Source organism: Anolis sagrei, chromosome 4, assembly GCF_037176765.1.
Source record: "Anolis sagrei isolate rAnoSag1 chromosome 4, rAnoSag1.mat, whole genome shotgun sequence".
NCBI classification, from domain to species: Eukaryota; Metazoa; Chordata; class Lepidosauria; order Squamata; family Dactyloidae; genus Anolis; species Anolis sagrei.
The window spans coordinates 204618341-204642950 of record NC_090024.1 but is presented as its reverse complement, the minus strand read 5'-3'; the positions used below and the strand labels follow the sequence as shown (position 1 = coordinate 204642950).

General features: G+C 41.1%; 1 protein-coding gene across 6 annotated transcripts in view; it reads left to right on the top strand.

The window, feature by feature from the left end:
- The window catches only part of SYT2 (synaptotagmin 2), a 198694-nt gene that overhangs the window by 87773 nt on the left and 86311 nt on the right, over positions 1-24610 (top strand). Inside the window, exon 1 of one of the 6 annotated variants that reach the window (XM_067468111.1) lies at positions 5708-5779. The exons of 4 other annotated variants lie outside the window; for them this stretch is intronic. The gene's annotated coding sequence lies outside the window, so the exon portion shown is untranslated. Of the gene's footprint in view, positions 1-5707; positions 5780-24017; positions 24200-24610 lie in introns of those variants that run through there. One more of the 6 variants, XM_060772522.2, reaches the window with a different exon arrangement.

The following is a 24610-nucleotide window of genomic DNA, read 5'->3' as shown; positions in this document are numbered from 1 at the left end:
TACATTTAAGGTGGTTTGTGTTGTAACTGGTCACCAGGATGCAAACTTGATCTTAATTTGCAAATCTGACTGCTAAAGCACAAAACTTTGAAGAAACTCTATTGTGAGAAAGAAAATGTGTTAACACAAGGCATGCACATTCCCATTACACATCTAATCTGACCCTTTAAGTAGCTTTATGACATCTAAGGGCCTTTCTACACTGCCCTTTATTCCAAGATCTGATCCCAGGGCCCTTCCAGACATGCCCTTTATCCCAGGATCTGATCCCAGGTTTCTGTTATAAACTGGATGATATGAGTCCACACTGCCAGATAAGTAGATAATCTGGAATCAGACCCTGAGATAAAGGGGCAGTGTGGAAGGTGCCTAAAACTTCCACTATTGTCCCACAGAGTTTGTTTATTTATTTATTGATTGATTGATTGATTGATTGATTGTGTCAGGGGCAACCAGACCATTGTATTACATTTCTAATAGAACAAAACAAATAAACAGGTTAAAAAAACCCAGACCTAATAACACTGAACTAGATTGCACTTTTCATTGCAGTCAAGTGCAAGTTCCAACCCCATCTCAAGATTTTTTTTTTTTTAGTGCTGCCATCCTATAACTATTTAGGGAACCTTTTCTTTTGAAACCCTAACACCTTGATATTTCTGTTGCTGTCAGGTTGCATTTAGGCTAAAGTCAACATATGTTCAGTATGCCCTACATTCTGGACAGGTATTTTTAAGTTTAAAAAAGAGGAGATGGTCTTTTCAGTGTATAGTTAATGAACTAATAATTGCAATGGCCTTACATTTTATGAAAGCTATGGGTAAGCTCCCTAGAATATTTATATAAAGACATTGTTTTGGAGAAGCAATGTGTAAATTGTTCATAATTCCATACCTATTGTAGACTAAGCAAAAAGAAAAAATCCTAAAGTGTTTTTTTCTATGCAACTGGTATTCACATATTTCTTTCTTCTAGGCATTTTCTCTGTGCTTCAGCATGCAACTATGAGAGTAGTTGGTCCTCCAGTTGTTTTGGACTACAAGTCTCTGAAATCCCAGCCAGTTTGCCAGCTGTTTGGAATTATGGGAGCTGAAGCTCAAACACCTGGAGGACCAAAGTTTGGTCTGTGACAGTTTCTCAAACTGTACTTCTCCAGATGTTTTGGACTTCAGCTCCCCATCAGCTAGTAAACAGGCTGGGATTTCTAGTCCAAAACACCTGGAAGAGCAGAGTTTATGACATTCTTGGGCCAGTAGTTCTTCGTTTCATTATGGTTTGTTATTATCCACAGTTTCACATATCCACCAGTTCAGGAGCATAACCCCTGTGAACCTGAGCCCATACTATAGTGGGGTAAAAGCATTTTAGGGGGCATTTTATGTCATTATCTATTCTAAATGCCAAGAGAAACAGAATGAGTTACTTCATTATAAATAATGACAATACATTACTTGTTCAACCTTACAAGGATGACTTAAATTGAAAAATTTCCTAGCTCTTATAAGTTCTCTGCTTCTGTGGAAGTTGCCACTTGAATAGTTTAGTTTTATTTATTAATTCAATTTTCACAGCTGTCACTTCTGACTAATTACAGAATAGATGTGTACTGTTTTTCCCCACCTTACCCAAATACCATATTTTATGTTTCACTTTCCTTCTTGGCATGCAGAGAAGATATTCTGATGTTTACATTTTGTTCCCAGAACCAGAGTTTCCCAGTAAGAAAGAACAAGGAAGAAAATCCCACATTATCTGAGTGTGGACTCAGAGAACCCAGTTCAAAGCAGAATGGTGGGATTTCCTGCCTTGATACTCTGGGATATAGGGCTGTGTGGAAGGGCCCTAGATCTCTTGAAGAAGCCTTAAGCCCCTTCCACACAACTGAATAAAATCCCACAGTATCTGCTTTAAACTGGAATATATAGACTCAGATAACCCAGTTCAAAGCAGATATTGTAGGATTTTCAGCCTTGATATTCTGGGATATAGGGCTGTGTGGACAGGCTCTTCTTTGCTTTTCTTCCTACTCACGCGGGGCCTTCCACACAGCCCTTTATACCCCAGAACATCAAGGTAGAAAATCCCACAATATCTGGTTTGAAGTGGTTTATCTGAGTCCACACTCAGATAATGTGGGATTTTCTACCTTGCTATTCTGGGATATATGGCTGTGTAGAAGGACCCCCAGAATCTGGTGTACCATTTGGTTTCCTGAAACTCTGGCTTTTTGGTAAACAAAGACATGACAAACAAACACTAGGAATACACACTTGCCTATAGAAACAAACTGTAGGTCATGGCAAAAGAAGTATATTCCCAGAATGTGCTGCAGCAAAATATTGGTCCTCAGAAACTTTTAGTTATCTTTATTAGTGCATTGGTTTAAGACATGGCAAAAGCAAAGAAACCTGAAGATTATCCCAGAAAAGACACTCAGTCATTCGCAGTGACTTCACTTTAATTTATTACATAAATGCCATCACAGACGCACTTGGAACAGGGTAAAGCAAAGTGCTATTAATTTCACATACTGTCTTGTGAGAAAAGTCGAGGCAATAATGATCTTGAGCAGATAAGAGACTGAATCAAGGCGTTACACTGGCCTTCACCAATCATATTTACTGGCCTGTTCTTTGGATATGCTGGGATTTGTAGCCCAGCATATTTGAAGACATTGGTTTGTAAAGAAGTTGCTGTACATGTTTCAGGTTTCCAAATACTACAGTTATTACCCAATTAAAGATATTTTAATCATATGATTTTAATTGACTGTTCATTTGTTGATTCAGGTCTGAAGGAAGATATTTTCTTCTTAGATTTATGTATGTATTACTTAAAATATTTATATTGCACTTTTATCTGAAGATCTCAAGGTGTATAATCAAATCAACTGAGCTGTAGAGGATATCGCTGCAATTTTTGTAAGCCATGTCTAAAAATGTATTTCTAGGTCTGTATCAATCTACTGTCTGGTTAATTGAGAGCATTTTCCCTGCAGCATTGTATTAAACTGTTTGATCAATTATTTGATTGACTATTGCAACCCTGTCAAATAGTGATCAGTCGGGATCTACAGGAATCTCAATGCAGTAACATTCTTCGAGATATTATGAAATACTATATATACTAGTTTTGCCAAATTCCTATCCATCTCTTGTTTCCTCAAGTTCTCTTCCTGTTCTCTTCCTTTCTTTCACTCTATTTTTTTCGCTCCCTTACTGTTTCTGGCTTCTCTCCCAGCATCCCCTCAAGGGAATGATAGGGACATTTGCCTCCCAGTGACAAAACATGGTAGGCTACATACAAGTTTTAATCTGTTATAATTAAGTAATGCACTTTAAATGCAAAATAACTTCAAGATTCACTTTTCTTAGTATCTATCACATATCTTAGAGCTACTGAGGCATAGGCTGGTTCTACACTGCTATATAATTTGTTTTGAAATGCATTATATGGTAGGTGTAGAACTGTAAAATGCAGACTGAACTGTATCATATGGTTTTGTACTGATCATATAATGCAGTTTAAACAGCATTACATGGCAGTGTAGAACCGACCATGTACATACTAGGCTTGTGCACTGATTCATTTTGGCCATTTGCCTTCAGCTTCTTCGGCTTGTTTGGATGCCCATAACAGCAAGGGCTCTGCCACCATGTTTTTTTTTTTCCGACTGAGATGGACCACGTGGCTGCCAGTTGAGGCTACCTTCTGCTCTATTCATGATCATGCGGCACACGGAGAGGCTGTCGCATCCTCGTATGGGGTTTCACTGTGAGCCCTGCCTGTTGGGCCAATCAGAATTGAAGAAAGCCATGACATGTCTTTCACAAGCTGTGTATATTTAATGATGCAACCTCCTCCATTTCTTAATTGCATCCTGGCTCTAGAGAGAGATGCTTCAGGCCAATTGCCTTGCCACTCACTCTCATATTTAGCTTTTGGCTTGGCTTCTAGCATTGAATCTTTTTGATTTTCCTTTATTTTCTTGATTCTTTATTGAGTTGGACTGGGAGTTGGAAAGTGCAGGTGGTTGGATGTGCAGTGTTTGGAAACTACCAACCTACTTACCTAAACTTATCACCAATACCTAATAATTTATTTCCTTTGCAATCTCATCACAAATTCACTCTGTTTATATTTCTCTCCCAGCATCCCCTCAAGGGAATGATAGGGAATTTCATTAATTTCATATAATAATAATAATAATAATAATAATAATAATAATAATAATGATGATGATGTTTGGCTGTTGCCACCTACTAAAAATAATTAAGCTATTGGATTTCTGTGGAAGCTGTTCCAAACCAACAGAACCCAGCGTCTATCTCTAACTCCAACCTCCATCAGGATGACAAGATTATTGTTATTATTTGTACCATTCAAAAGAATTGAACCAGCAAAAAACACCTCCAACACAAGTTCTACCAGTCTTCCTCTAACAATTCTATCCTTTGCAATCTCTCCACCTTATTTTCATTTATTATTAATAATAATTTGGCTGTTGATGCTTAATAATAATAATATTAAAAGTATTGTGTGTCTGTGGAAGCTTTGCCATGCCAACAGAACCCATCATCTCTCTCTAACTCCAACCTCCATCAGGACATAAAGATTACTGTTGTTAATACTATTTGTAATACTATTTTGTGAATTTAAAAATCACAAAAAAACCACCTGTTCCTGTTGTGTTACCCTTTACCACCAAGATTGTGTGTGTGTATGTGCTAGACCCTCTGCTAGCTTCAGCTTCCTTAACAACTGATACGTTGTGCTTTTGTTGTTCTTTTGACTCAACTACTAGTCTTTTCCGTGTGTGTGTGTGTGTCTGTGTAAGACCTTCTGATTTCTTTTACAAGAAGCCTGAGCCTATCCCTCCACCAAATTCCAAAAAAAGCAGTACAACTTATTAATGCCATGCAAAGTATATGCTATATATTAATAAACATATAACAACATATATAACATTAACAAGAAATCATGAGGTCTGGAGGCCGTCATGCTGCTGGTACTGGCTTAGGGTCAAGTGCCATTGGCCAGGCTTCCAGGGGAGTGAGAGGGAGAGGAAGTACTACAACAACTGCATTTTCTTATTCCCCAGAATATCAGTCGCTGCAATTGGATCCTCCCATGACACCACCAAAAGTACAAAGAACAACAATAACATTTCATTTGGGTCTGCTGCTGATGCACAATCTCAGGCTGTTGAGGAAGCCTCCAAAATACCACTGCTACCGTTATTTCAAATTCCCATCAGTAGTTGTCAGTGGAACTTATGGAGGAGGAGGAGGAGGAGGAGGAGGAGGAGGAGGAGGAGGAGGAGGAGGAGGAAGCATCAGTGTCTGTGGTGGATTTGGAGATGTATTCCCTCCCTGCATCATTATCATCTCTAGCTGCACCTGCCCCTTACCAGCCATCGATTCCACTCATCCCGCCCCAAGCTCCTGGAAGGGCTTGTTCCTCTCCTTGGAGCCACTTCCACCTTAATCCAGCCGATTCCAAGCAGGCAATGTGCATGCACTGTAATGCCAAAGTGAGTCAAGGAAAAGACGTCAAGCATCTCTCAACCAGTGGGTTGTGGAATCATGTAATGAGGCACCACCCCACATGGATTGGGGATGAGTAAGGGACTGGGAATGGCAGTAGCAGCAGCTGTATTCATTCCCCTGCTGTTGGGAGTGTAAGGGATAAGAGACAGTCCAGCCTTGATAAGTGGGGCATGTCCAGGGGCAGGAACAGAATGTATGTGAAGCTGCCCACTGTGAGTGCAATCACAAAGGTAAGTGGATGCAGTGATGTCCACTTCAGTAAGAGGTTTTGAAATCTTTAAAACACATTATCTAATCTATGTTTATCTAAGAGGTCACATAACTGAACTTTGGGAACTGGTTCGTGTGTAAGCAATCAAATGTGTATAACTTGGCTGTTCAATATCAAGAGCTGTTATGCTTCATTCCTTAAAACTAAATGAATCATGGAAGGAATTGTTCCATTCCAGCTCTGGATGAAGGAGGTTCTTCTGTACAGTATATTTGTAAATTCCTGACCAAAAATGTTGAGAGCCCTGTGGGAAGGGGTAAAAAGCTGCTTGAAAAATAGGATCAAGCTTATCCACTCGCTCCTTCTTCCATTTTTTGGTCATATAAAGAAGTATGAAACAGGTTTTAAACGGATCCATTCCTTCAGTATTATACATAATGACTAACAGGATTTGTTTGTAGCATGCACTATAAAGGACTGAGTTTTCCATTGTGACCTTTTATTCTCATGTTTTGCATGATGCTCATTGTTGCAGGAGACTGCTTTGGCTGCACACTGGAGACTCAGACATATTTCCTGGTTGGCTCTATAGATTATCGGTTTCTATAGCTGAAAGCATGATTTCTCAAACACAGTGCTTTTGATGTTGCCAATGACAGCAAATGCAGGAGCAAAAGGGAAGCAGGTAATCAGTGGGAGGAAGGGGCCAGTCTAGAGGCATTCAGTAGTATGAAGAAAAAACTGGGTAGAATGCTTCAGGATGCAAGTGTCCCAAAGATGCATTCTGGAGACAAGAAGTCTGGATTTTGGAGCCTGGAATAAAAGTTTTCAATGAGTGATAATGCTTTTTGGAACCCAGTAAAATTGTGATTTTTTCTTTCTTTTCATCTTTAAAAAAGGAAGTTACAACTTCTAAATCATCGAGGAAAGGTCATTTGGGGAAAATTTTCAGCATTTTTTGGAACATTCTCTTTTAAATTATTATTATTATTATTATTATTATTATTATTATTCCCTACTTTCCCCATAGAATTTGGAGACAAAGCAGTTTAAAAGTAAATATTAAAATAGAATTTAATGCAATTATTAAAACAATAAAATTCTAATATAATTTTAAAATCTATTTATTTATTTATTTATTTACTGTATTTGTATACCACCTTTCTCAGCCAATTGGCGACTCAAGGCAGTTTCCAACATAACAGTACACATAATGTCATAAAACAGATTAAAAGGTCAAAACAGTATAAAACAACAAGCAATAAAAGCAACTTCATTAGCGTTTCCTTATTCTCAAGCATTGTCCAGTTCCATCGTCAAGTCATTCAATTTCCTATGTCAGCTCTTCTGTATTTGTGAACGCTCGCTCAGACAACCATGTTTTAACATGCCTCTGAAACATTAATAGGAAGGGCGCTGATCTGATCTCCCTAGGGAGGGCGTTTCATAGCTGAGAAGTCCCTGTCTCTTGTCCCCGCCAGACGTACTTGTGACGAATTTTAAAAGTTATTAGTGGGTTAAACTGCTAAGCTGCAGAACTTGCTGATCGGAAGGTCAGCGGTTTGAATCCACGGACACGCCCGCCCAGCTTCTCCCAACCTAGCAGTTTGAAAACACACAAATGTGAGTAGAGCAATAGGTACCAATTCTGTGGGATGGTAATGGCGCTCCATGCAGTCATGCTGGCCACATGACTGATGGTGTCTATGGACAACACTGGCTCTTAGAAATGGACTCTCCCCCTCTTCCCCCCCCCCCCCCACCAGAGTCAGACACAACTAGACTTAATGTCAAGGGGAAAACCTTTACCTTTACCTTAAAAACAATTCAGCACATCTTAACCCATTCCTGTTTTTAAAGCCTGTCTGAATATAAAGGTTTTGGCCTTCCATGAGAAAGACAAGAAAAGTCCATGTCTGGTCTCTCTGGAAAGAATGGGCAGCCACTGAGAAGGAGTCACTCACATCCTATCAGTTAAGGTTATCAGGATAGTGAAACTGAGAGAAGAGCCTCTTCGGATAACCTCAGAACCTGGGCTGACTTATACAGGAAGATATGATCTGCCAAATAGTTGGACCATATAGGGCTTTATAGTCATAACCATCACTTTGAATTCTGCCCAGAAACAAATTAGCATCTGGTGGCGCAGTGGGGTAAAACCTTGTCCCAGCAGGACTACTAACTGATAGGTCAGCAGTTTGAATCCAGAGAGAGTGGGTTGAGCTCCTTCTGTCAGCTCCAGCTCCCCATGTGGGGACACGAGAGAAGCCTCCCACAAGGATGGTAAAACATCAAACATCTGGACATCCCTGGGCAACATCCTTGCAGATGGCCAATTCTCTCACACCAGAAACAACTTGCAGTTTCTCAAGTCGCTCCTGACATGAAAAAAAAAGCTGTAGCAATAAGGGAGTAGTGTGATCCCTGTAGCCAGTCCCAGTTAACAATCCAGAAACAGCTCTTTGGACCACATGAAGTTAATGTATATATGAGATAATATAATAACACAAGATTCCTGAAGTTATGAGAAATGCATCACTTAAACACTTTTGGATTTTTTACAATCACGTTCTAAGCTTTCCTGATAAGTCGTTGGGTTCCCAATCCAGGGGAAATCTTGGTGTGTGTGGCTATAGCGTGTGTTATTGTGGTCCAGCTGAAGACCATCTGTGTTTAAAAATTATTGACACAGTAAAAAACTAGAGTTGTGCTGGCAATTAATCTTATAGTTTCCATTTTGAATCATTCACAAATAAAGGGCTGATGATTGCTTGGCTGTGAATATTTGTAGATTTAGGGTATAGAAGTCCTCCTTTTTCTGTGAGATAAAGCATACTCAGTTAATCCAGAATAATCTGTGAGTTGAGAATAAACACTTCTTTTATCACACAAAAACAGATTGCAGTACACCATCCCAGGATAAACTTGCTATTCACTTGAATGCACCTTAAGGCTGATGCTCATTCTTTGTCCAAATGCAGTTTGTATGAGAATTGAACTGACTGCAGCATGGCTTGGAAAACGCTTGTGCCTGTGACAGATGGCAGTAAACCCAAGGATCCATAAATGGCAATCATTAGTGTTGTTAATACATCTGTGCCTCTGGGAGGAGACTGCAAAGTTTTTCCCTGTTGATATCTGTAAAGCAGTGTAACGTTTGCTAGTAATGGGCAACCATTTATGTTGTACATTTTGTACAAAATATGTCATGAAGAGTTGATCTTGAAATTGTACTGTTCTTGCTTTCTAAATCTATTTTGTAAACCCAGTAAGTAGTGCTGGATCACAGTAACTTGGATTTATGCCCTATTTCGATTACCGATTGGCCTTGAACTATACTCCCCACAACATGGAGACGCTTTCATGTCTTAATGAAAGGGTTCCCCACTATACAGTTCTTTGTGTTCATCTCCTGCTTTGTGAAGTCTCTAGAAACATATAGAAGTCGCTACATCCATTAAAAGCATAGCAGCATGTTACACTGGGTGAGGTCAGTGGTTCATCTTGCAGTACTGTCAACTCCGATTCCTAGTAGCTTTCTAAGATTCCAAACAAGATTATTTTTCTAGTTGTTCGACACAGTCCATGGTACTCACCAATGGTCCTCCACCCATCACTAACTAGAGCTGATTCTTCTTAGCCTCATAAGTTATATGAGATGCCATATATTCATTATAGTGTAGTAGAACTGATCTAGGAATTAATATGATCTTGTAACTATATGCTAATCTGGCATTCCTTTAGCTTTACTACAACATTTAATATCATTTTATGCTGAATGAAGTCAGATAGAAATAGAAATAGAAAATATCTAAGTTTAGCCAAATATCACAATGGCACAGCCAGCACATAGCACTCTTGACACAGTGTTAGATTTATGCATGAGCAAGGAGATCATTACATTGAGGTCCTTAAACTGGGGGACAGTGGGGGGATCTGTGAAGCAAATATGTCGAGTAGCGGGGGAAACTGGCATAAACTGCCCCGATCACTGGCAACGTTGGCATCACCTCTTTCTCCATCACACAGGGTAATACATCATTGTCCGGCTTTCTCCTACACTGTCCATAGCTTAGCTAATGAGAACATGGGTAGCCATCCGTGTTCTCAGGATGGAGCCAGGATGGAAGTAGCCTCGTGTCATGTGAAGGGCTCTGGCGGGGTCCATCCTGGAAGCATAATAGGATGGAGCCCTGGCCCCATGTGATGAGGTCTCCAATAGAGCTACATCTTTGGGATGTAGGGGCCTTCAGATTTCAAAGCAACAACAAAGACATAGGAAAAACACTATTTTAAAAGGTTTTGCATAGCTGATTTTTTTTTTGCAAAAAGAAGGAAGGAAACCATTCTTTAAAACAACTTTTACAATTCCAATACAATATTTTGATAATGCTATGGAGCCTCTGAAAGGGCAAGAAATGGGGGATACTTCTGGGGACAGCAAAAAGTTCCAAACACAGCAAATAGATATTTGGAAGAAAATAAAAAACCATGTCCCCATCTACAGTGCTATATGATGCAGTTTGAAAATCCATTGTATGGTCAGTGTAGACTCAAATAATGTAATTTAACTGCATTCTGCACTGAGTTCACACTGACCATTTGAAATTGTATTATATAGCAGTGTAGATAAGGCCTATGTTTCAGGCTTGGAGCTGCACAATCCAACTTATTCCCTTAAATGGCAGTTATTAAGCACAGGAGAGGGACAGGGGTCAGCCACCTTTGCAGGTACAGAGGCAGCCTGGGAGGGGTCTATGGATGGAAGAAGAAGAGGGAATGTGTGATGGTAACAGGTGACTCCCTGTTATAGGGTACAAAAACAGTGGCATATAAGTCTGATAAGACATTCAAAAGGTATGCTATCTCTCAGGGGCAAATGTCCATGACAGCAAAAAGGCTGCCAAGACTGATCAAGCCCACCAACCATTACCTCTTCCTTCTGTCCTCATTGGAACAAATGATACCACAAGGTGTAATCTTCAGCAAGAGGCCCTGGTGCTCTAGGGATGAAGCTAAAGGACTTTAGAGTTCAGGTTATTATTTTATCTCTCTTTTCTGTGGAAGGGTGTGAGCTAGGAAGAGAGAGGAGACATTTATCAGTGAACAGCTGGCTCTGCCATAAAGAAAAACTTGGCTTTTGGATCATAATTGGTGTTTTATATGAAAAAGGACATTTGGCGATATATGGCAGGTTGCCTCATATTAGTTGGAAAAATATATTTGCTGGAGTCTTGTAAATCCAATCAGAAGGTCTTTAAACTGTGTTATATGTGGGAGGGAGACAATATTCCAGAAAGCAGGGAGATAGCAAATACCGGGGACAATAGCTTCAGTGGTACAGGGGGAAATGGGTCAATAGTACAAGAGTTCAAGAGTGGGAAGGAAAAAAAAGAATCAGCTGGAGAGAATGAGTCATGGTCTTAGATCTTTCTACATTAATGTACAGAGCATGGGAAATACACCAAAATAACTCCTTACACAGGAAGGCAAATATGACTTGGCATCACTGAAATCTAGTGGGAGGATATCGAGATTCAAATGTAGCAATTGAAAGGTATAACTGTCAGAATCTGTTAAGATTCCTAGAAAAATATTAGGTTGTTAACCCCCTTAAAAAATAAATAGCAGAGCAAGTAGAAAAAAATCCAGTTCCCAGACTTCCCCCCACTTCACAATCACAAGCTGAAAAAAAGCAAACCACAGAGGTAAAAAGGTGTGGAAATATATGCCTACAGTATATGCATCTAGTTACATTGACCAAATTTCTGAAGGTAGGTAAAAAGGAGAAATAATGGTTAAAATTCATATTGTAAAAATGCAAATAACGGAGAGGATTCCATTTCAGATTAAACTCCCCATTTCCTTAAGAGAACCCCCAAAAACCATACGTACACAGACAGGATGGTACTTTGGTTAGTTGTTTATTCTGGAGTTAGTCGTTACTACAGGCTTAAGGCATCCAGCCCTCTTGATATACCTAAAGATTAGTATGCAAGTGACTCATTTAAACAGGGAACAAGCAGGAGACGATGGGATCCCAGCTGAACTGTTTAAAATCTTGAAAGATGATGCTGTCAAGGTGATGCATGCCATATGCCAGCAAATATGGAAAACACAAGAATGGCCTTCAGACTGGAAAAAATCAATTTATATCCCCATACCAAAAAAAGGAAATGCTAAAAACTGCTCAAACTTTCAAACAGTGGACCTTATTTCTCATGCCAGTAAGGTAATGCTCAAGATCCTGCAAGGAAGAATCCAGCAATACATGGAGCGAGAGTTGCCAGATGTTCAAGCTGGGTTTAGAAAAGGCAGAGGAACGAGAGACCAGATTGCCAATATCCACTGGATAATGGAGAAAGGCAGGGAGTTTCAGAAAAACATCTATTTCTGTTTCATTGACTGTGTGGATCATAATAAATTGTCGCAAGTTCTTGGTGGGATGGGCATATCAAATCACCTTGTCTCTCTCCTGAGAAATCTGTATAAGGACCAAGTAGCAACAGTAAGAACTGACCATGGAACAACAGACTGGTTCAACATTGAGAAAGGCGTACGGCAGGGTTGTATACTCTCCCCCAACCTATTCAACTTGTATGCAGAACACATCATGCGATGTGCGGGGCTTGACGAATGCAAGACTGGGGTGAAAATTGCTGAAAGAAACATTAACAACCTTAGATATGCAGATGACACCACTTTGATGGCCGAAAGTGAGGAGGAGCTGAGGAGCCTTCTAATCAAGGTGAAAGAAGAAAGCGCAAAAGCTGGATTGCAGTTAAACATTAAAAAAACCCCAAGATTATGGCAACAAGAAGGATCGACAACTGGGAAATAGAGGGAGAAAACGTGGAGGCAGTGACAGACTTTGTATTTCTAGGTGCAAATATTACTGCAGATGCAGACTGCAGCCAGGAAATCAAGAGATGCTTACTTCTTGGGAGGAGAGCAATGTCCAATCTCGATAAAATAGTAAAGAGTAGAGACATCAGACTGGCAACGAAGATCCACATAGTTAAAGCAATGGTATTCCCTGTAGTTACGTACGGATGTGAGAGCTGGACCACAGGGAAGGCTGAGCGAAGGAAGATAGATGCTTTTGAACTGTGGTGTTGGAGGAAAATTCTGAGAGTGCCTTGGACTGCGAGAAGATCCATCCAGTCCATACTTCAGGAAATAAAGCCCGACTGGTCATTGGAGGGAAGGATATTAGAGACAAAGATGAAGTACTTTGGCCACATCATGAGGAGACAGGAAAGCTTAGAGAAGACAACGATGCTGGGGAAAATGGAAGGAAAAAGGAAGAGGGGCCGACCAAGGGCGAGATGGATGGATGGGATCCTTGAAGTGACTGGATTGACCTTGAAGGAGCTGGGGGTAGTGATGGCCGACAGGGAGCTCTGGCGTGGGCTGGCCATGAGATCACGAAGAGTCAGAAACAACTGAATGAATGAACAACAACAAAGCAAATAAGGGTTCCTTTCAGAGGTGACACCTGTTGAGAATGCACATGCAAGATTGCCAATTCCCAACAATAATGTATTTCAAAGAAATAAACAAACGGGAAAAGAGGAGATGTACTAAATGTCAAAAATGTGTAAAAATAGGAATACAAGGGGGAATAATATAAAATTGTAGTAAAGGACCTCCTAGGTACTATATATGTGTGTGTGTGTGTGTGTGTGTCCAGATGTACAGATAAGCTGCATCCAAGAATCTATGGAGTCATGGTTTGAGTGTTGAACTACACTCTGGAAACCAGAGTTCAAATCCCCGACTGGCCATGGAAACTCAGTGGGTGGTCTTGGGCAAATGACACTATCTGTTTCAGAAGAAGGAAAAAGCAAACTCCTCTGAACAAATCTTGCCCAAGAAAACCAACGATAGGGTGGCCTTAGGATTGTTGTAAGTTAGAAATGAATTGCAGGCACAAACCACAACAACAATGCAATGTTTGTAGGATTCCAGGAGCAGAAAATTATTTCCTTTGGATGTGCCACTGATGACCAAATCAGCATAGAAATTTATCATATTTTATTCAGCTCTGCTGATGGGCAGCTGCCAGGGCTCTAGCATGATTTCCTTTTGACATCTGCCTCAGGCCTTCCTTTATATTTTCTTCCAGGATATGATTTACATTCCCTGCAATATCTTTGCTGCTAGGAAACCTCTCAGCTCTCTTCCTAAAGGAGAAAGGGCCTCACCAAAGAATGTTCTGCATGTGTCCCGTCAATCTTAGAGATTGCCAAAGTGAACGTTGACGCCGGTCTTATGAAAAAAGGTTTAACTTTATATTTCTTATTAACATGGCACAACATTCCTTTTTAGAATGAGCTTTCATTTGACTATCAGCAATGAGGGTAAATTCAGAAGAGGAAAGAAACAGCTTTGGTTTTAGGAGAGAGGGAGAATGCAGCTTTTTGTCAAGCATGGTCCCTGAGAGGCTGTTAGGACATCAGAGCAGCCTCTCCATAATCAGAGTAAGAAACAAAGAATCTCCACAAGCAATTTAATCTATTGGCTCAGTGGGGAAAATAGAAGACAATTCCAGTGCCTCCTAATTAGGAAGTCTAACCAACTCCATAGGCTGGAGATGCCCTGCATGTCCTCCCCCACAAGCAATCAGCTGTGTGATGAGTCTGGAAGGTCCTGTCACACAGCTCGCTGCATGCCGTGCACTCTTCTTGCCATTGTCTGCTCTCCTCTTCTTACTTGGTTGGCATTCATCATTCACTTTCCTTTGGAGAGAGGGGGGGAAATCAATTACCATGCAGCAGCTGGTTTCCAATGTAGGCGGCGATGTGCATCACATAGCACAGCTCAGTTGAGGTGGGGGGTATCACTGAGAATGAGTATGCTGTTGTGGCCAGGATCTCAGGTACGAACCCACTAGGTATTCACTTAAGCATTTCTCCCATCAACATGGGCACAGGAATCTATAAAGCTGGTGTAAGGAATATTTTCTTAAAATATGTGAACACTTCCAACGTATTAATGTATTTTTCTGAGTTATATGAGACCACCTATAATTGTTTAAATCCCAATGTCTTTTTAGCAATGATGAAATATTATATTAAATTTAACAGAAAAGCTCCATGTATCCAAAGTGCAAGACTTGATTGTACAATTCTTTTGATTGTGCTGTTCAGGAATATTGCAACAATTGGATGCAACCTTTAAGCCCTCAATTAAAAAAAATATAATAAATGCAAATGCAATGTAGAAATTCCACAACAAAGAATGTATCCATTTGCTCCTTTCTAAATAAATAACACAGAGAGAAAAATACCTAGTAACTGTGAAAAGGACCAAATCCCTACTTTCGGCAACTTCTGCTCCATCTCTCCCTCTCTTTCTGAGATTACCGAATAAGAACAGCTCCTTCATTAGCATTTCCCCACTCACTGAGCAAAAGAATAATTTACAGGAAATGTGTTGACACAAGAATACTGTGTTCAATTCTAGGGTCCATTCTCAGTATATAATTGTGTGTAATACTTCAATTCTTCCTTAACTTTCATGACTCAGTCCTATGGAATTTCATGGGGTATTTAGAATTCTCTGCCAAAATGCTCTAATGTCTCACCAAAGTGCAAACCCAAGAATTCCAGAAGAAGCTGCCAATGCAGTTGAAATGGATTCATAGGTCATACCAATCCTGGCTGGTAAATCTGGGGCCAGTCGAAAGTAGAAGTGCTCTGGACTGGTTCTGGAAGTAGCCACATGCATCCTTCTGAACCTGCTGCAGTGGTGGGTGGGCACATACAAAGTCCAGCCTCACTGAGATCCTATCATTCCTGCTGGATCATCACCTCACCTTCCATATCACCACTGCTCCATGTGAACTCCTGGCTGTTTGGGTGCCCCATTCTGAAGTGCGCGCAGGACCTGGAAGAAGATTAGGAGATTGGCTCCTTTCTTCTTCCTGGTCGCACAAGCACCACTGCTGATCTCAAAATAGAGGGCCCACAATGGCCAGGAGCTCACACAGAGCTCTGCACCTGGCTGGGACTGGCAATAGTAGTGACACAGGCACAATCTGTCTCCCCTTTCCCTGTGCTGATGGGAATGTAGACAGTACCATGTGAACATTAGACTGGTACAGACTGCCCTAAAGTTGTGGAGTACTCCAGAGTTTTCCCCAACTTTTGCCAAAGTGAGAAAAGTCAAATTAGCCTGTGATACTCACTAGAAGTGGGTGAACATCGTGAAGACAGTGTGTGCAGGATGTACTGCTCATGTAGATAAGCCACAGTGCTATAATGTATAATTTGAAAGGACTTACAAAGGAGAGAGAGGCAATTAGATTTTCTTGGTTGATCATTACTTCTGTGCGATGGATGCATAGCTCATTGGTTAGATCAAAGTGAAACAGTGTTCATGGCCCACCACAGAGCTGTGTGTAGCTTTGGCAGCAAAATATCATATTCCCTGAAAGGTTGTGCCTTTCATGTTTCACTGTGCATTAGGAGTGAGCCATGACACAGGTTTTCTTTGATGAATCTGAAGATAAATGATGGTGTATTATGCAGGATGCTTAAAACAACAACAGCATGAAGTCTGAGTTGGCTATAAAATAAGGCTTAGAGCGATGCAGCAAGATGTTTGGATGAAACAAGGTAATTGTCCATGCTTTCTTTTTTCCCTTTCTGATTAATTATGTTAAGAAACCAAGCTTATTGCAGTAATATTATACTAAGACAGTGTGCAGGCCTTTGGTTTTATACTGGAGGAATAATGAACATGGAAATGTTTAAAGTATACTGAGTCACACATCACCGGTCTATTTAATCAAATGCTCTTTGCTCAGAATGTACTTACTTTCCGGGATCTTAGCAAAGATTTTTCTTAGCACTGTTCCCTCATCTATTTTGCCCTTGGAAGGGGTGGAAATTGTATCTGTGCTCTCTTGTATGCAAAGCTCATGATCTACTACTACCTGTGCCCCACTTCAAGGACACAATTTGGAAGGCATGGGAAACTTGCACTAATGAAAGAAAATGAAGATTGTGAAAAGATGTGAAAAATCTGATACCAAAAATCTGAGAAGAGAGAAAACACTTTACTACTAACTCAAATAAAACCTAGGGAACTGTGAAAAGGTGTAGAAGTGTATCGGTGTTGGTTTGTGATCTCGGTTTCTTCATGATACAGGGTTAGTCAAAATGCATAGGCCAATAAGCCATTCAATTGAATGGCTTATTGGCCTATGCATTTTGACTAACCCTGTATATGCCTCAGTTATGTCCAATTGTTGTGTGCTGCCAAATTGTTTCTGACTTTTTGTAGCCCTAAAATAACCCTATCATTGGAATTTTTACAATATTTTTTCAGAGGGGATTTTTTCTTTGCTTTTCTTTAAGGTTGAGTATAATTTTCCCAAGTTCATCCATTGGGTTTCCATGACTAAGCAGGGATTCAAAGCATGGCCTTCAGAATCATAGTCAAACCATTGTAGCACACTAGCTTTCCATGCTGAGATAAATGAAACTGAGTCAGAAAATTCCACTGGGGAACTGCTTTTGGACAACCAAGCAGACTACTGCAACACGCTCTATGTGGTGTTGTCTTTGAAGACTGTTTGGAAGCTTCAATTGGTCCAATGGGCAGCAGCCAAGTTGCTCACCCCAGTGGGGGGACAGGGAGCACACAACCCCGCTGTTACACCAGCTCCATGGGCTACCAGTCTGCCACTGAGCATAATTCAAAGTGCTTGCTTTAGCCTATAAAACCCTAAACGGTTCCAGCCCAGCTTACCTGTCTGAACGTATTTCCCTTTATGAACCATCTCAGTGGCTAAGATCATCTGAGGAGGCCCTTCTCTTGGTCCCACCTCCTTTGCAGGTGCGACTGGTGGTGACAAGAGATGGGGCCTTCTCAGAGGTGCCCCCTTGTCTATGGAACTCCCTCCCCAACAAAATTACATCAACCCCTTCTCTCCTGACCTTCAGGAAAAAACTTAAGACATGCTTTGAGACCAAGCTTTTGGCAAATAAATGGAGCAATGCAATTAAGTGATGTTTAATTATGGTGTTGATAAATGGAATGGCCCTGGATTATGTTTTGGATGATGTGGTTTTAATTGATGTTTTTAATAATGTACAGATGTTGTAATTGTTTGCTTTTAATTGTAATTGTGTATTGATACATGTATGTTTGGCATCAAATTGCTGCCTGTTGTAAGGCTGCCTTGAGTCCCTCAAGGCAGGATACAAATATAGTAAATAAATATAGTAAATAAACTGTTGAACACTTTGCATTGAATATCAGGTAGCAAGGATATAGAGTCCATAAATCCAAAAGCTGTGGAATTCATGTGCAATATATTGTATTACTTTTAAGCTCTATCAACACCGCCCCCTGGTATTAATCTTTGCCTATTTCTCCCTCAATACATGTTTTCTGGTTTGTGAAAAAAATCTTTATCACAATGTCTGAGCTTGCGTAACACATAGTATCCCATGTGCACAATCCAATCAAACTGATGCAACATGCTGAGAGTGGATGGTGGGGAGGGAGAATGAACTATGACACATCTGTTGAAGAGTATGTTTTGCACATGTTATGTGGTAATGAAAACATGGGTGCTGTTTTAATGTCTCTTTGAGTGCATATGATGAATAAAGTTTCTTTTATCTTATCTTCCATTTTACCCATTTTGTGACTATAAACTGTTTCTATCTGTGGAGTTGAGTGTAGTATAGTTTCACTTACCTATGCACTAAAAACATTTCCACAGAAGTGTTTATGGGCCTCTATAGGTCCTCTAGCTTTCTACAGTATTCTTCTGACCAAAGTATACTATAGAATTAACAGCATTTGTGAGCCTCTCTGGGGCTTCCAGTGCTATCCTATGGCATGCTTTGGAGCCAAGTATAAAATAAAATGTTCATCCAAGTATTATCTGCGGTTTCAAATATCCCACAAGAGTGGGGAGTTTGGAACATTTCCCACACACACACACACACACACACACACACACAGTTGTGTTGTAATAGCAATGCAAGTACAACCTTCTCACTTTTTGCAAGGGGCAAATAATCAGTAATAGCCAAACACTTGAGATGTACCATTGTTGCTCTGCAATTTGCTTCTTGTTACAATTGTAGTGTAAGCTCAGGCAAAACTTAACACCAGGCTCAATAAAGGAATCTGTGTCTCAGAGGCTAGCGAGACTTTGGCTAGAATCAATTAGCCAGTTATGATCAAATCAATGGCAATTTAAAATGGCCTCGTCCGCTGCAGCTGTACATCTTGAGCTAGGCTGTTTTATAGTCTGTTCCACTTCCTTATAGCATTAGATACATTTCTCCCCCTTATTGCATTATCAATTATTTTCAGAAATCAATTGAAATCATTTTTTCTGGATGTTGTAGAACGGATTGTTCCATTTTCAGACATGCTTGTGACGTACCTCCCAGATCTGTTGTTGTTGTTGGGTGCCTTCAAGTCATTTCCAGCTTATGGTGACCCAAAGGTGAACCTATCATGAAGCTTTTTGGAGCTGAGAGTGTGTGATTTGCCCAAGGGCAACCAGTGGGTTTCCATGCCTGAGTAGTGAATCAAACCCTGTTCTCTAGTCATAATCCAATTGATCCTAATACCAAGCTCCTTGTGCACAAAACACAACATAGATCACATTCATGATTCAGTTTTGTCCCAACTGTTCCTAACTGATGGCTGAAAGGGCTTGTTAGAACTGAATAAAGTAAAGGATACATAAGTTCAAAATTACAATTCAGATATTATGCTATCAAGAGGACCTTTTCAAGAAACAATATTCAGGACTTTAAAGAAGAACACTGGGTTAGAAACATTGTATACAAATACTTGATGGATTTGTATTTGATTTTAACAATTTAAGGGATTCAGCAGCACATTAGGTGTGGACTATATAAAGTCAGCTATAAATTTGGCTTTGGAAAAATGGCATTTATAACCTTTTGGAAAAGAAAAATGATGTCATATCCTTTTGGCAAATGTGAATCTCCACGAATATCTGGACACCACCTTTTGAAAACAACTAGTGAAGGAAGGGCATGACTTTGTTGGAATTCAACCCTTTGGAAAAGTGATGTTCACAAGCATTCATGTAATGGCACACAGGCAACTCAGCTGTTAAACTGATGAACCATGTCTTTGAACTGCCAGGGACAAAAACATATACTTATCTAGCAGAGTTTTAAAAATGTTTCGTTGAAGTTGAAGTTGAAATTGCAGTTGCCCAAAACATATACTCTGCCTTGAAACCTCTTAGTTTAAAATATGCACTCAAAGACAAAAAAAAAAGTCTTCTTTAAAAAGTAACATATCTTGTTTACTTAAAAATATCTTGTATTAATTTGGCATATGGGTACATTTATAGATAGGATGGAGTTTCTCTGTGTTGAGAACACAGGGCATCATTCTTAATCAATACTCCATAGTCCAAAGTCTTTAAGTATACATCTTATGAAAGTCGAAACTGTGTAATTGTACTCATGGCTTTTCAAAACAAACATATAGTAAACTGTTCTGCATAAGTCCAAAAGCAAACTGCTTCCATTGAAGTCCAAAAGCATACTGATAACAAAATGGAGTCTTGAGTTTGAACATGCTCAATACAATCATGTCTGTAGCCCCTCCCACACCAATGAGATCAGTCAAACTGACAAATCAATATGTGCATACAATACAGGTTAGCAATTATATACATTTACAAATACTGAAGGCTTGGAAAGTTGCTTTTTCCAGCATTTGGTGATTTTTTTAAAAAAAAACAGGAAGAGAGGAGATGTGGCAGCATCTTCAAGATTAACTGTTTTTTATTTTTGGGTAAAATTCATTTATCCCTCCTTTTTATGCTACAGGAGACTAACAGGGCTACTTTTGCAAAAATAGTTGTAAATCTTCAGGGTGTCGTGGAGCATGTACTAGTGATGCAGTGTTTATGACAGAACAGGCAGGTAATACCCAAATTACTCGAATCTAATGCTCACCTTTTTTTGTTAACTTACCTGGCCAAAATGAGGGTGCACATTAGGTTTGGATTGTATGGGGGTTTTATTGCTGAGCCAAAGCAAAAGGGGAAACTGTTTCAGGAGCACCTTGACATCATCTCTAATTTAATTGCCATGGCTCAGTGCTATGGAGTCCTGGGATTTGTAGTTTGGCAAGGCATCAGCACTCTTTGGCAGAGAAGGCTCAAGGCAGGCATGTAGCCAGGGGGGGGGGGCTCGGGGGGCTTCAGCTCCCCCCCCCCCCCCGAAATTTTCATGGTGGTTCGCGAAAAGGCCTTATTGGTGCATTATTTAAACTTATGTTTATTCATATCATGATCTGATCACCATACTCAATATATCCCATATGCATGGGGGTATTGGGGTAATGATACAAAGGTTTGCTAGGCTAGACCCTCTTTCACTCAGACTCAGCCCCCCCCCCCGAAACTCAGGCCCCCCCAAAACCCCCCCTGAAAAAAAATTTAGCCCCCCCCCCCCCCGAAACAAAATCCTGGCTACGGGCCTGGCTCAAGGCCTTGGCATTGAGCCATGGCAATTCCATAGCATTGAACCAAGGCAGTTAAAGTGGATTTGTTCAACAGCATAGATAAATCTCAAGGTTTTCTTTTCCATTGCTGGAAGCTTAGGTGATCTAACACTTTTATTTTTAAAGAAGGAGTTCTAAGCAGGCAGCAACTGTAATGTGCACCCTTTTGTTGTCAAATTACAAAGTGTGCATTAAATGTAGCAGCAAATGCTTTTTTTTTTCAAATTTTGTAAAATTGGATTTGATGATACATTAAACTTGAGTAAATATGGATCTATGCAGTATGTATATATTGCCTGTGGGTTTATGGTGAAGGTGCCTCTCCACTGTAGAATTAATGTAGTTTGACACTTGAACTGTCATAGCTGAATATTACAGCATCCCGGGATATTTAGTATGGTTTGTGTGTGTGTGTGTGTGTGTGTGTATGTGTCAGGAGCAATATGAGAAACTTCAAGTCACTTCTGGTGTGAGGGAATTGGCTGTCTGCAAGAATGTTGCCCAGGGGATGTCCAGATGTTTTACCATCCTGTGGGGGGCTTCTCTCATGTCCCCACATGGGAAGCTGGAACTGACAGACAGGAACTCACCCTGTCTCACGGATTCAAACCGCTGACATTCAGGTCTTCAGGTCACCAGTTCAGCCAGCACAAGAGTTTAACTCATTGCGCCACCGGGGGCTCCATTTAGTATGGTAAAGTACCAGCACACCTTGGTGGAGAAGGCTAAAAACGTTGTGATATGATTTCATAGCACTGTCATGGCAGTTAAAGAGGGATCAGACTGCATTAATTTTACAATTAATTTTGAAAGTTTTTTAAAGCAAGGAATACTTAGAGGTGGTTTTGCTGGTCTTTTTTCTGACATATAACCTTAGGCACCTGATCGAGCCTCCAAGGGCCCTTCCACATAGATAATCCCACAGTATCTGCTTTGAACTGGGTTATATGGCAGTGTGGACTCAGATAACTTAGTTCAAAGCAAATATTGTGGATATTCTGGGTTATATGCCTGTGTGGAAGGGCCCCTTGTGGAGAGAAAAGCAGGGTATAAATAACAACAACTTGGGCTGCAAATAACAACTGTACTTGGACTGTTTGGACGACAATTTTAATATGGAGATTTTAATATGGCAAACTAGTTCTACTGTATATTTTTAACAATTGGATGTATTTATTATGTGCTTTACATTATGTTTGGCATTGAATTGTTGCCTGTTTGCAAGCCCTTCTGAGTCCCTCCTCTGAGGTCAAGAGGAGGGGGTATAAATGTTTGAAATAAATCTATATAAATAAAAAATTAATGTTCATTTGTGGAATTAACATACTTCAAAAACTACTGAGTGAATTGACACCAAATTTGGACACAATACACCTTTCAGGCCAATGAGTGACCATAACTCATAAAAACTGAAAAAGACACCACAGGAGAGACTTAAAAAGCAAAAAAAAAACCACCATAACAATGCATGTGCAAACCACATATATACACAAACACACATATATACACATTTATTTATTTATTTATTTACTATATTTGTATACCGCCCTTCTCAGCCCTTGGGCGACTCAGAGCGGTTAACAATAGCAAAATTTAATGCTCAAAAACATCATAAAACAGTTAAAAACAATTAAAACAGTAGCATAATAAACAGTCAATATAAATGAATAAGACATCTCATTAGTTAAAATCAAGATCCAGTCACATCATCCAATTGTTCCATATTCCTATGTTCGTTACACTACCTATTCAAATGCCTGCTCAAACAACCAGGTCTTCACTTTCCTCTGAAATGTTAGCAGGGAGGGGGCTGATCTAATATTTGTAGGAAGGGTGTTCCACAGCCGAGGAGCCACCACTGAGAAGACCCTGTCTCTCGTCCCCACCAAACATACTTGTGACGCAGGCGGGACCGAGAGCAGGGCCTCCCCAGATGATCTTAATGTCCTAGCTGGTTCATAGGAGGAGATTATATATATATACATACATACATATATATATATATATATATACACATACATATACATACACACACACACACACACACACACATACACAAATACACACACACACACACACAAATACACAGACTGGGCCACAGCAACGTGTGGCAGGAGACAACTCGTAAATAATAGTAACAACAACAACAATTCTGAATCCCACTGATACTGGGGTTCAGAACTGGGGTTAAAAGGTGACAGGGATGCTTTGTCACCTTGGGCTGCCACACTTCTGGGAGCCCTTCTAGGCAGGCCCTATATCCCAATATCTGATCCCAGGTTTTCTGTTTATCCCAGATTACTTGGCAGTGGGGACTCACTATTTTAAAGTGGAAAATATGGGGTCAGATCCTGGGATTTGGGTTCCTGTTTGGTAGGGCCCTGGACAAAAGGGCCGGGGAAGAATCCTGGAGTTGAAAGAGACCCTGTAGGCCATCCAGTCTAACCCCTTGCTCTGCAGGAAGGCGCAATCAAAGTGTTCCCGACAGATGGCCCTTCACTCCAACCTCTGCTGGAAAACCTCCAGAGCCACCACACTCGGGGGCCAGCATGTTCCAAGCGCTTTTGCCGAGGGAGTGCAGCCCAGACTTTGGGGGGCTGAAGTGGGGCTCCCGGGGCGGTGGCTGGGTGCGCCTTGGATGCAGCCCGATGCGAGGAGAATGGCAATGAAGGGGGAGCGCAAGGGAGCGGTGCGTTTGGACTACTGCAGAGAGAAAAGGAGGAGGGAGAGAGGGAAAGAGGGAAGCAAGCAAGCAAGGAAAGAAAGAAGGAGGGAAGCCCCGGCGCCTTCTGCTGCCTGAATGGGAGCTTTCCTGGGAGCCGAAGTTCTGCGGCGCTTAGAGGAAGCCAGCTAGCCAGCCAGCCCAGCTTGTCCACGCGCTGCCTGCCTGCCTGCCTGCCTCCCCCCGGTAAGAGCGCGGCGCCCGGACTCTCTCTCTCATCCTCTCTCTCCTCGTGGCTCGGGAGGGAATCCCCTGCCTCCCGCCCCAGTGACACTCCCCTCCGGGGTCTCCACCCCCCGCCAGGAGGGGAACCCCCGCGGGGCCAGGCCACCGGGTGGGTGGGAGGGAAGGAGGGGCGAGGCTCTGCGGCGAAAGTTGGGCAGCGCCCGGCGGGAGGCAGCCCCGCTGCAGAAGCCTCCCTCCCGGAGAATGAATGAATGAATGAATGCCCTTCGAAATGCCGCGGAGGAGCGAGGCTTGGCGTTTTGCGGGGGCACCCACCCAGGCAGACCTTGGGATCCGACAACTCCCAGGGTTCAGGAACATTGAGCCTTAGCAGGGGAAGTGCTCTCCGGCTGCAATGATTCTGCAGGGCAG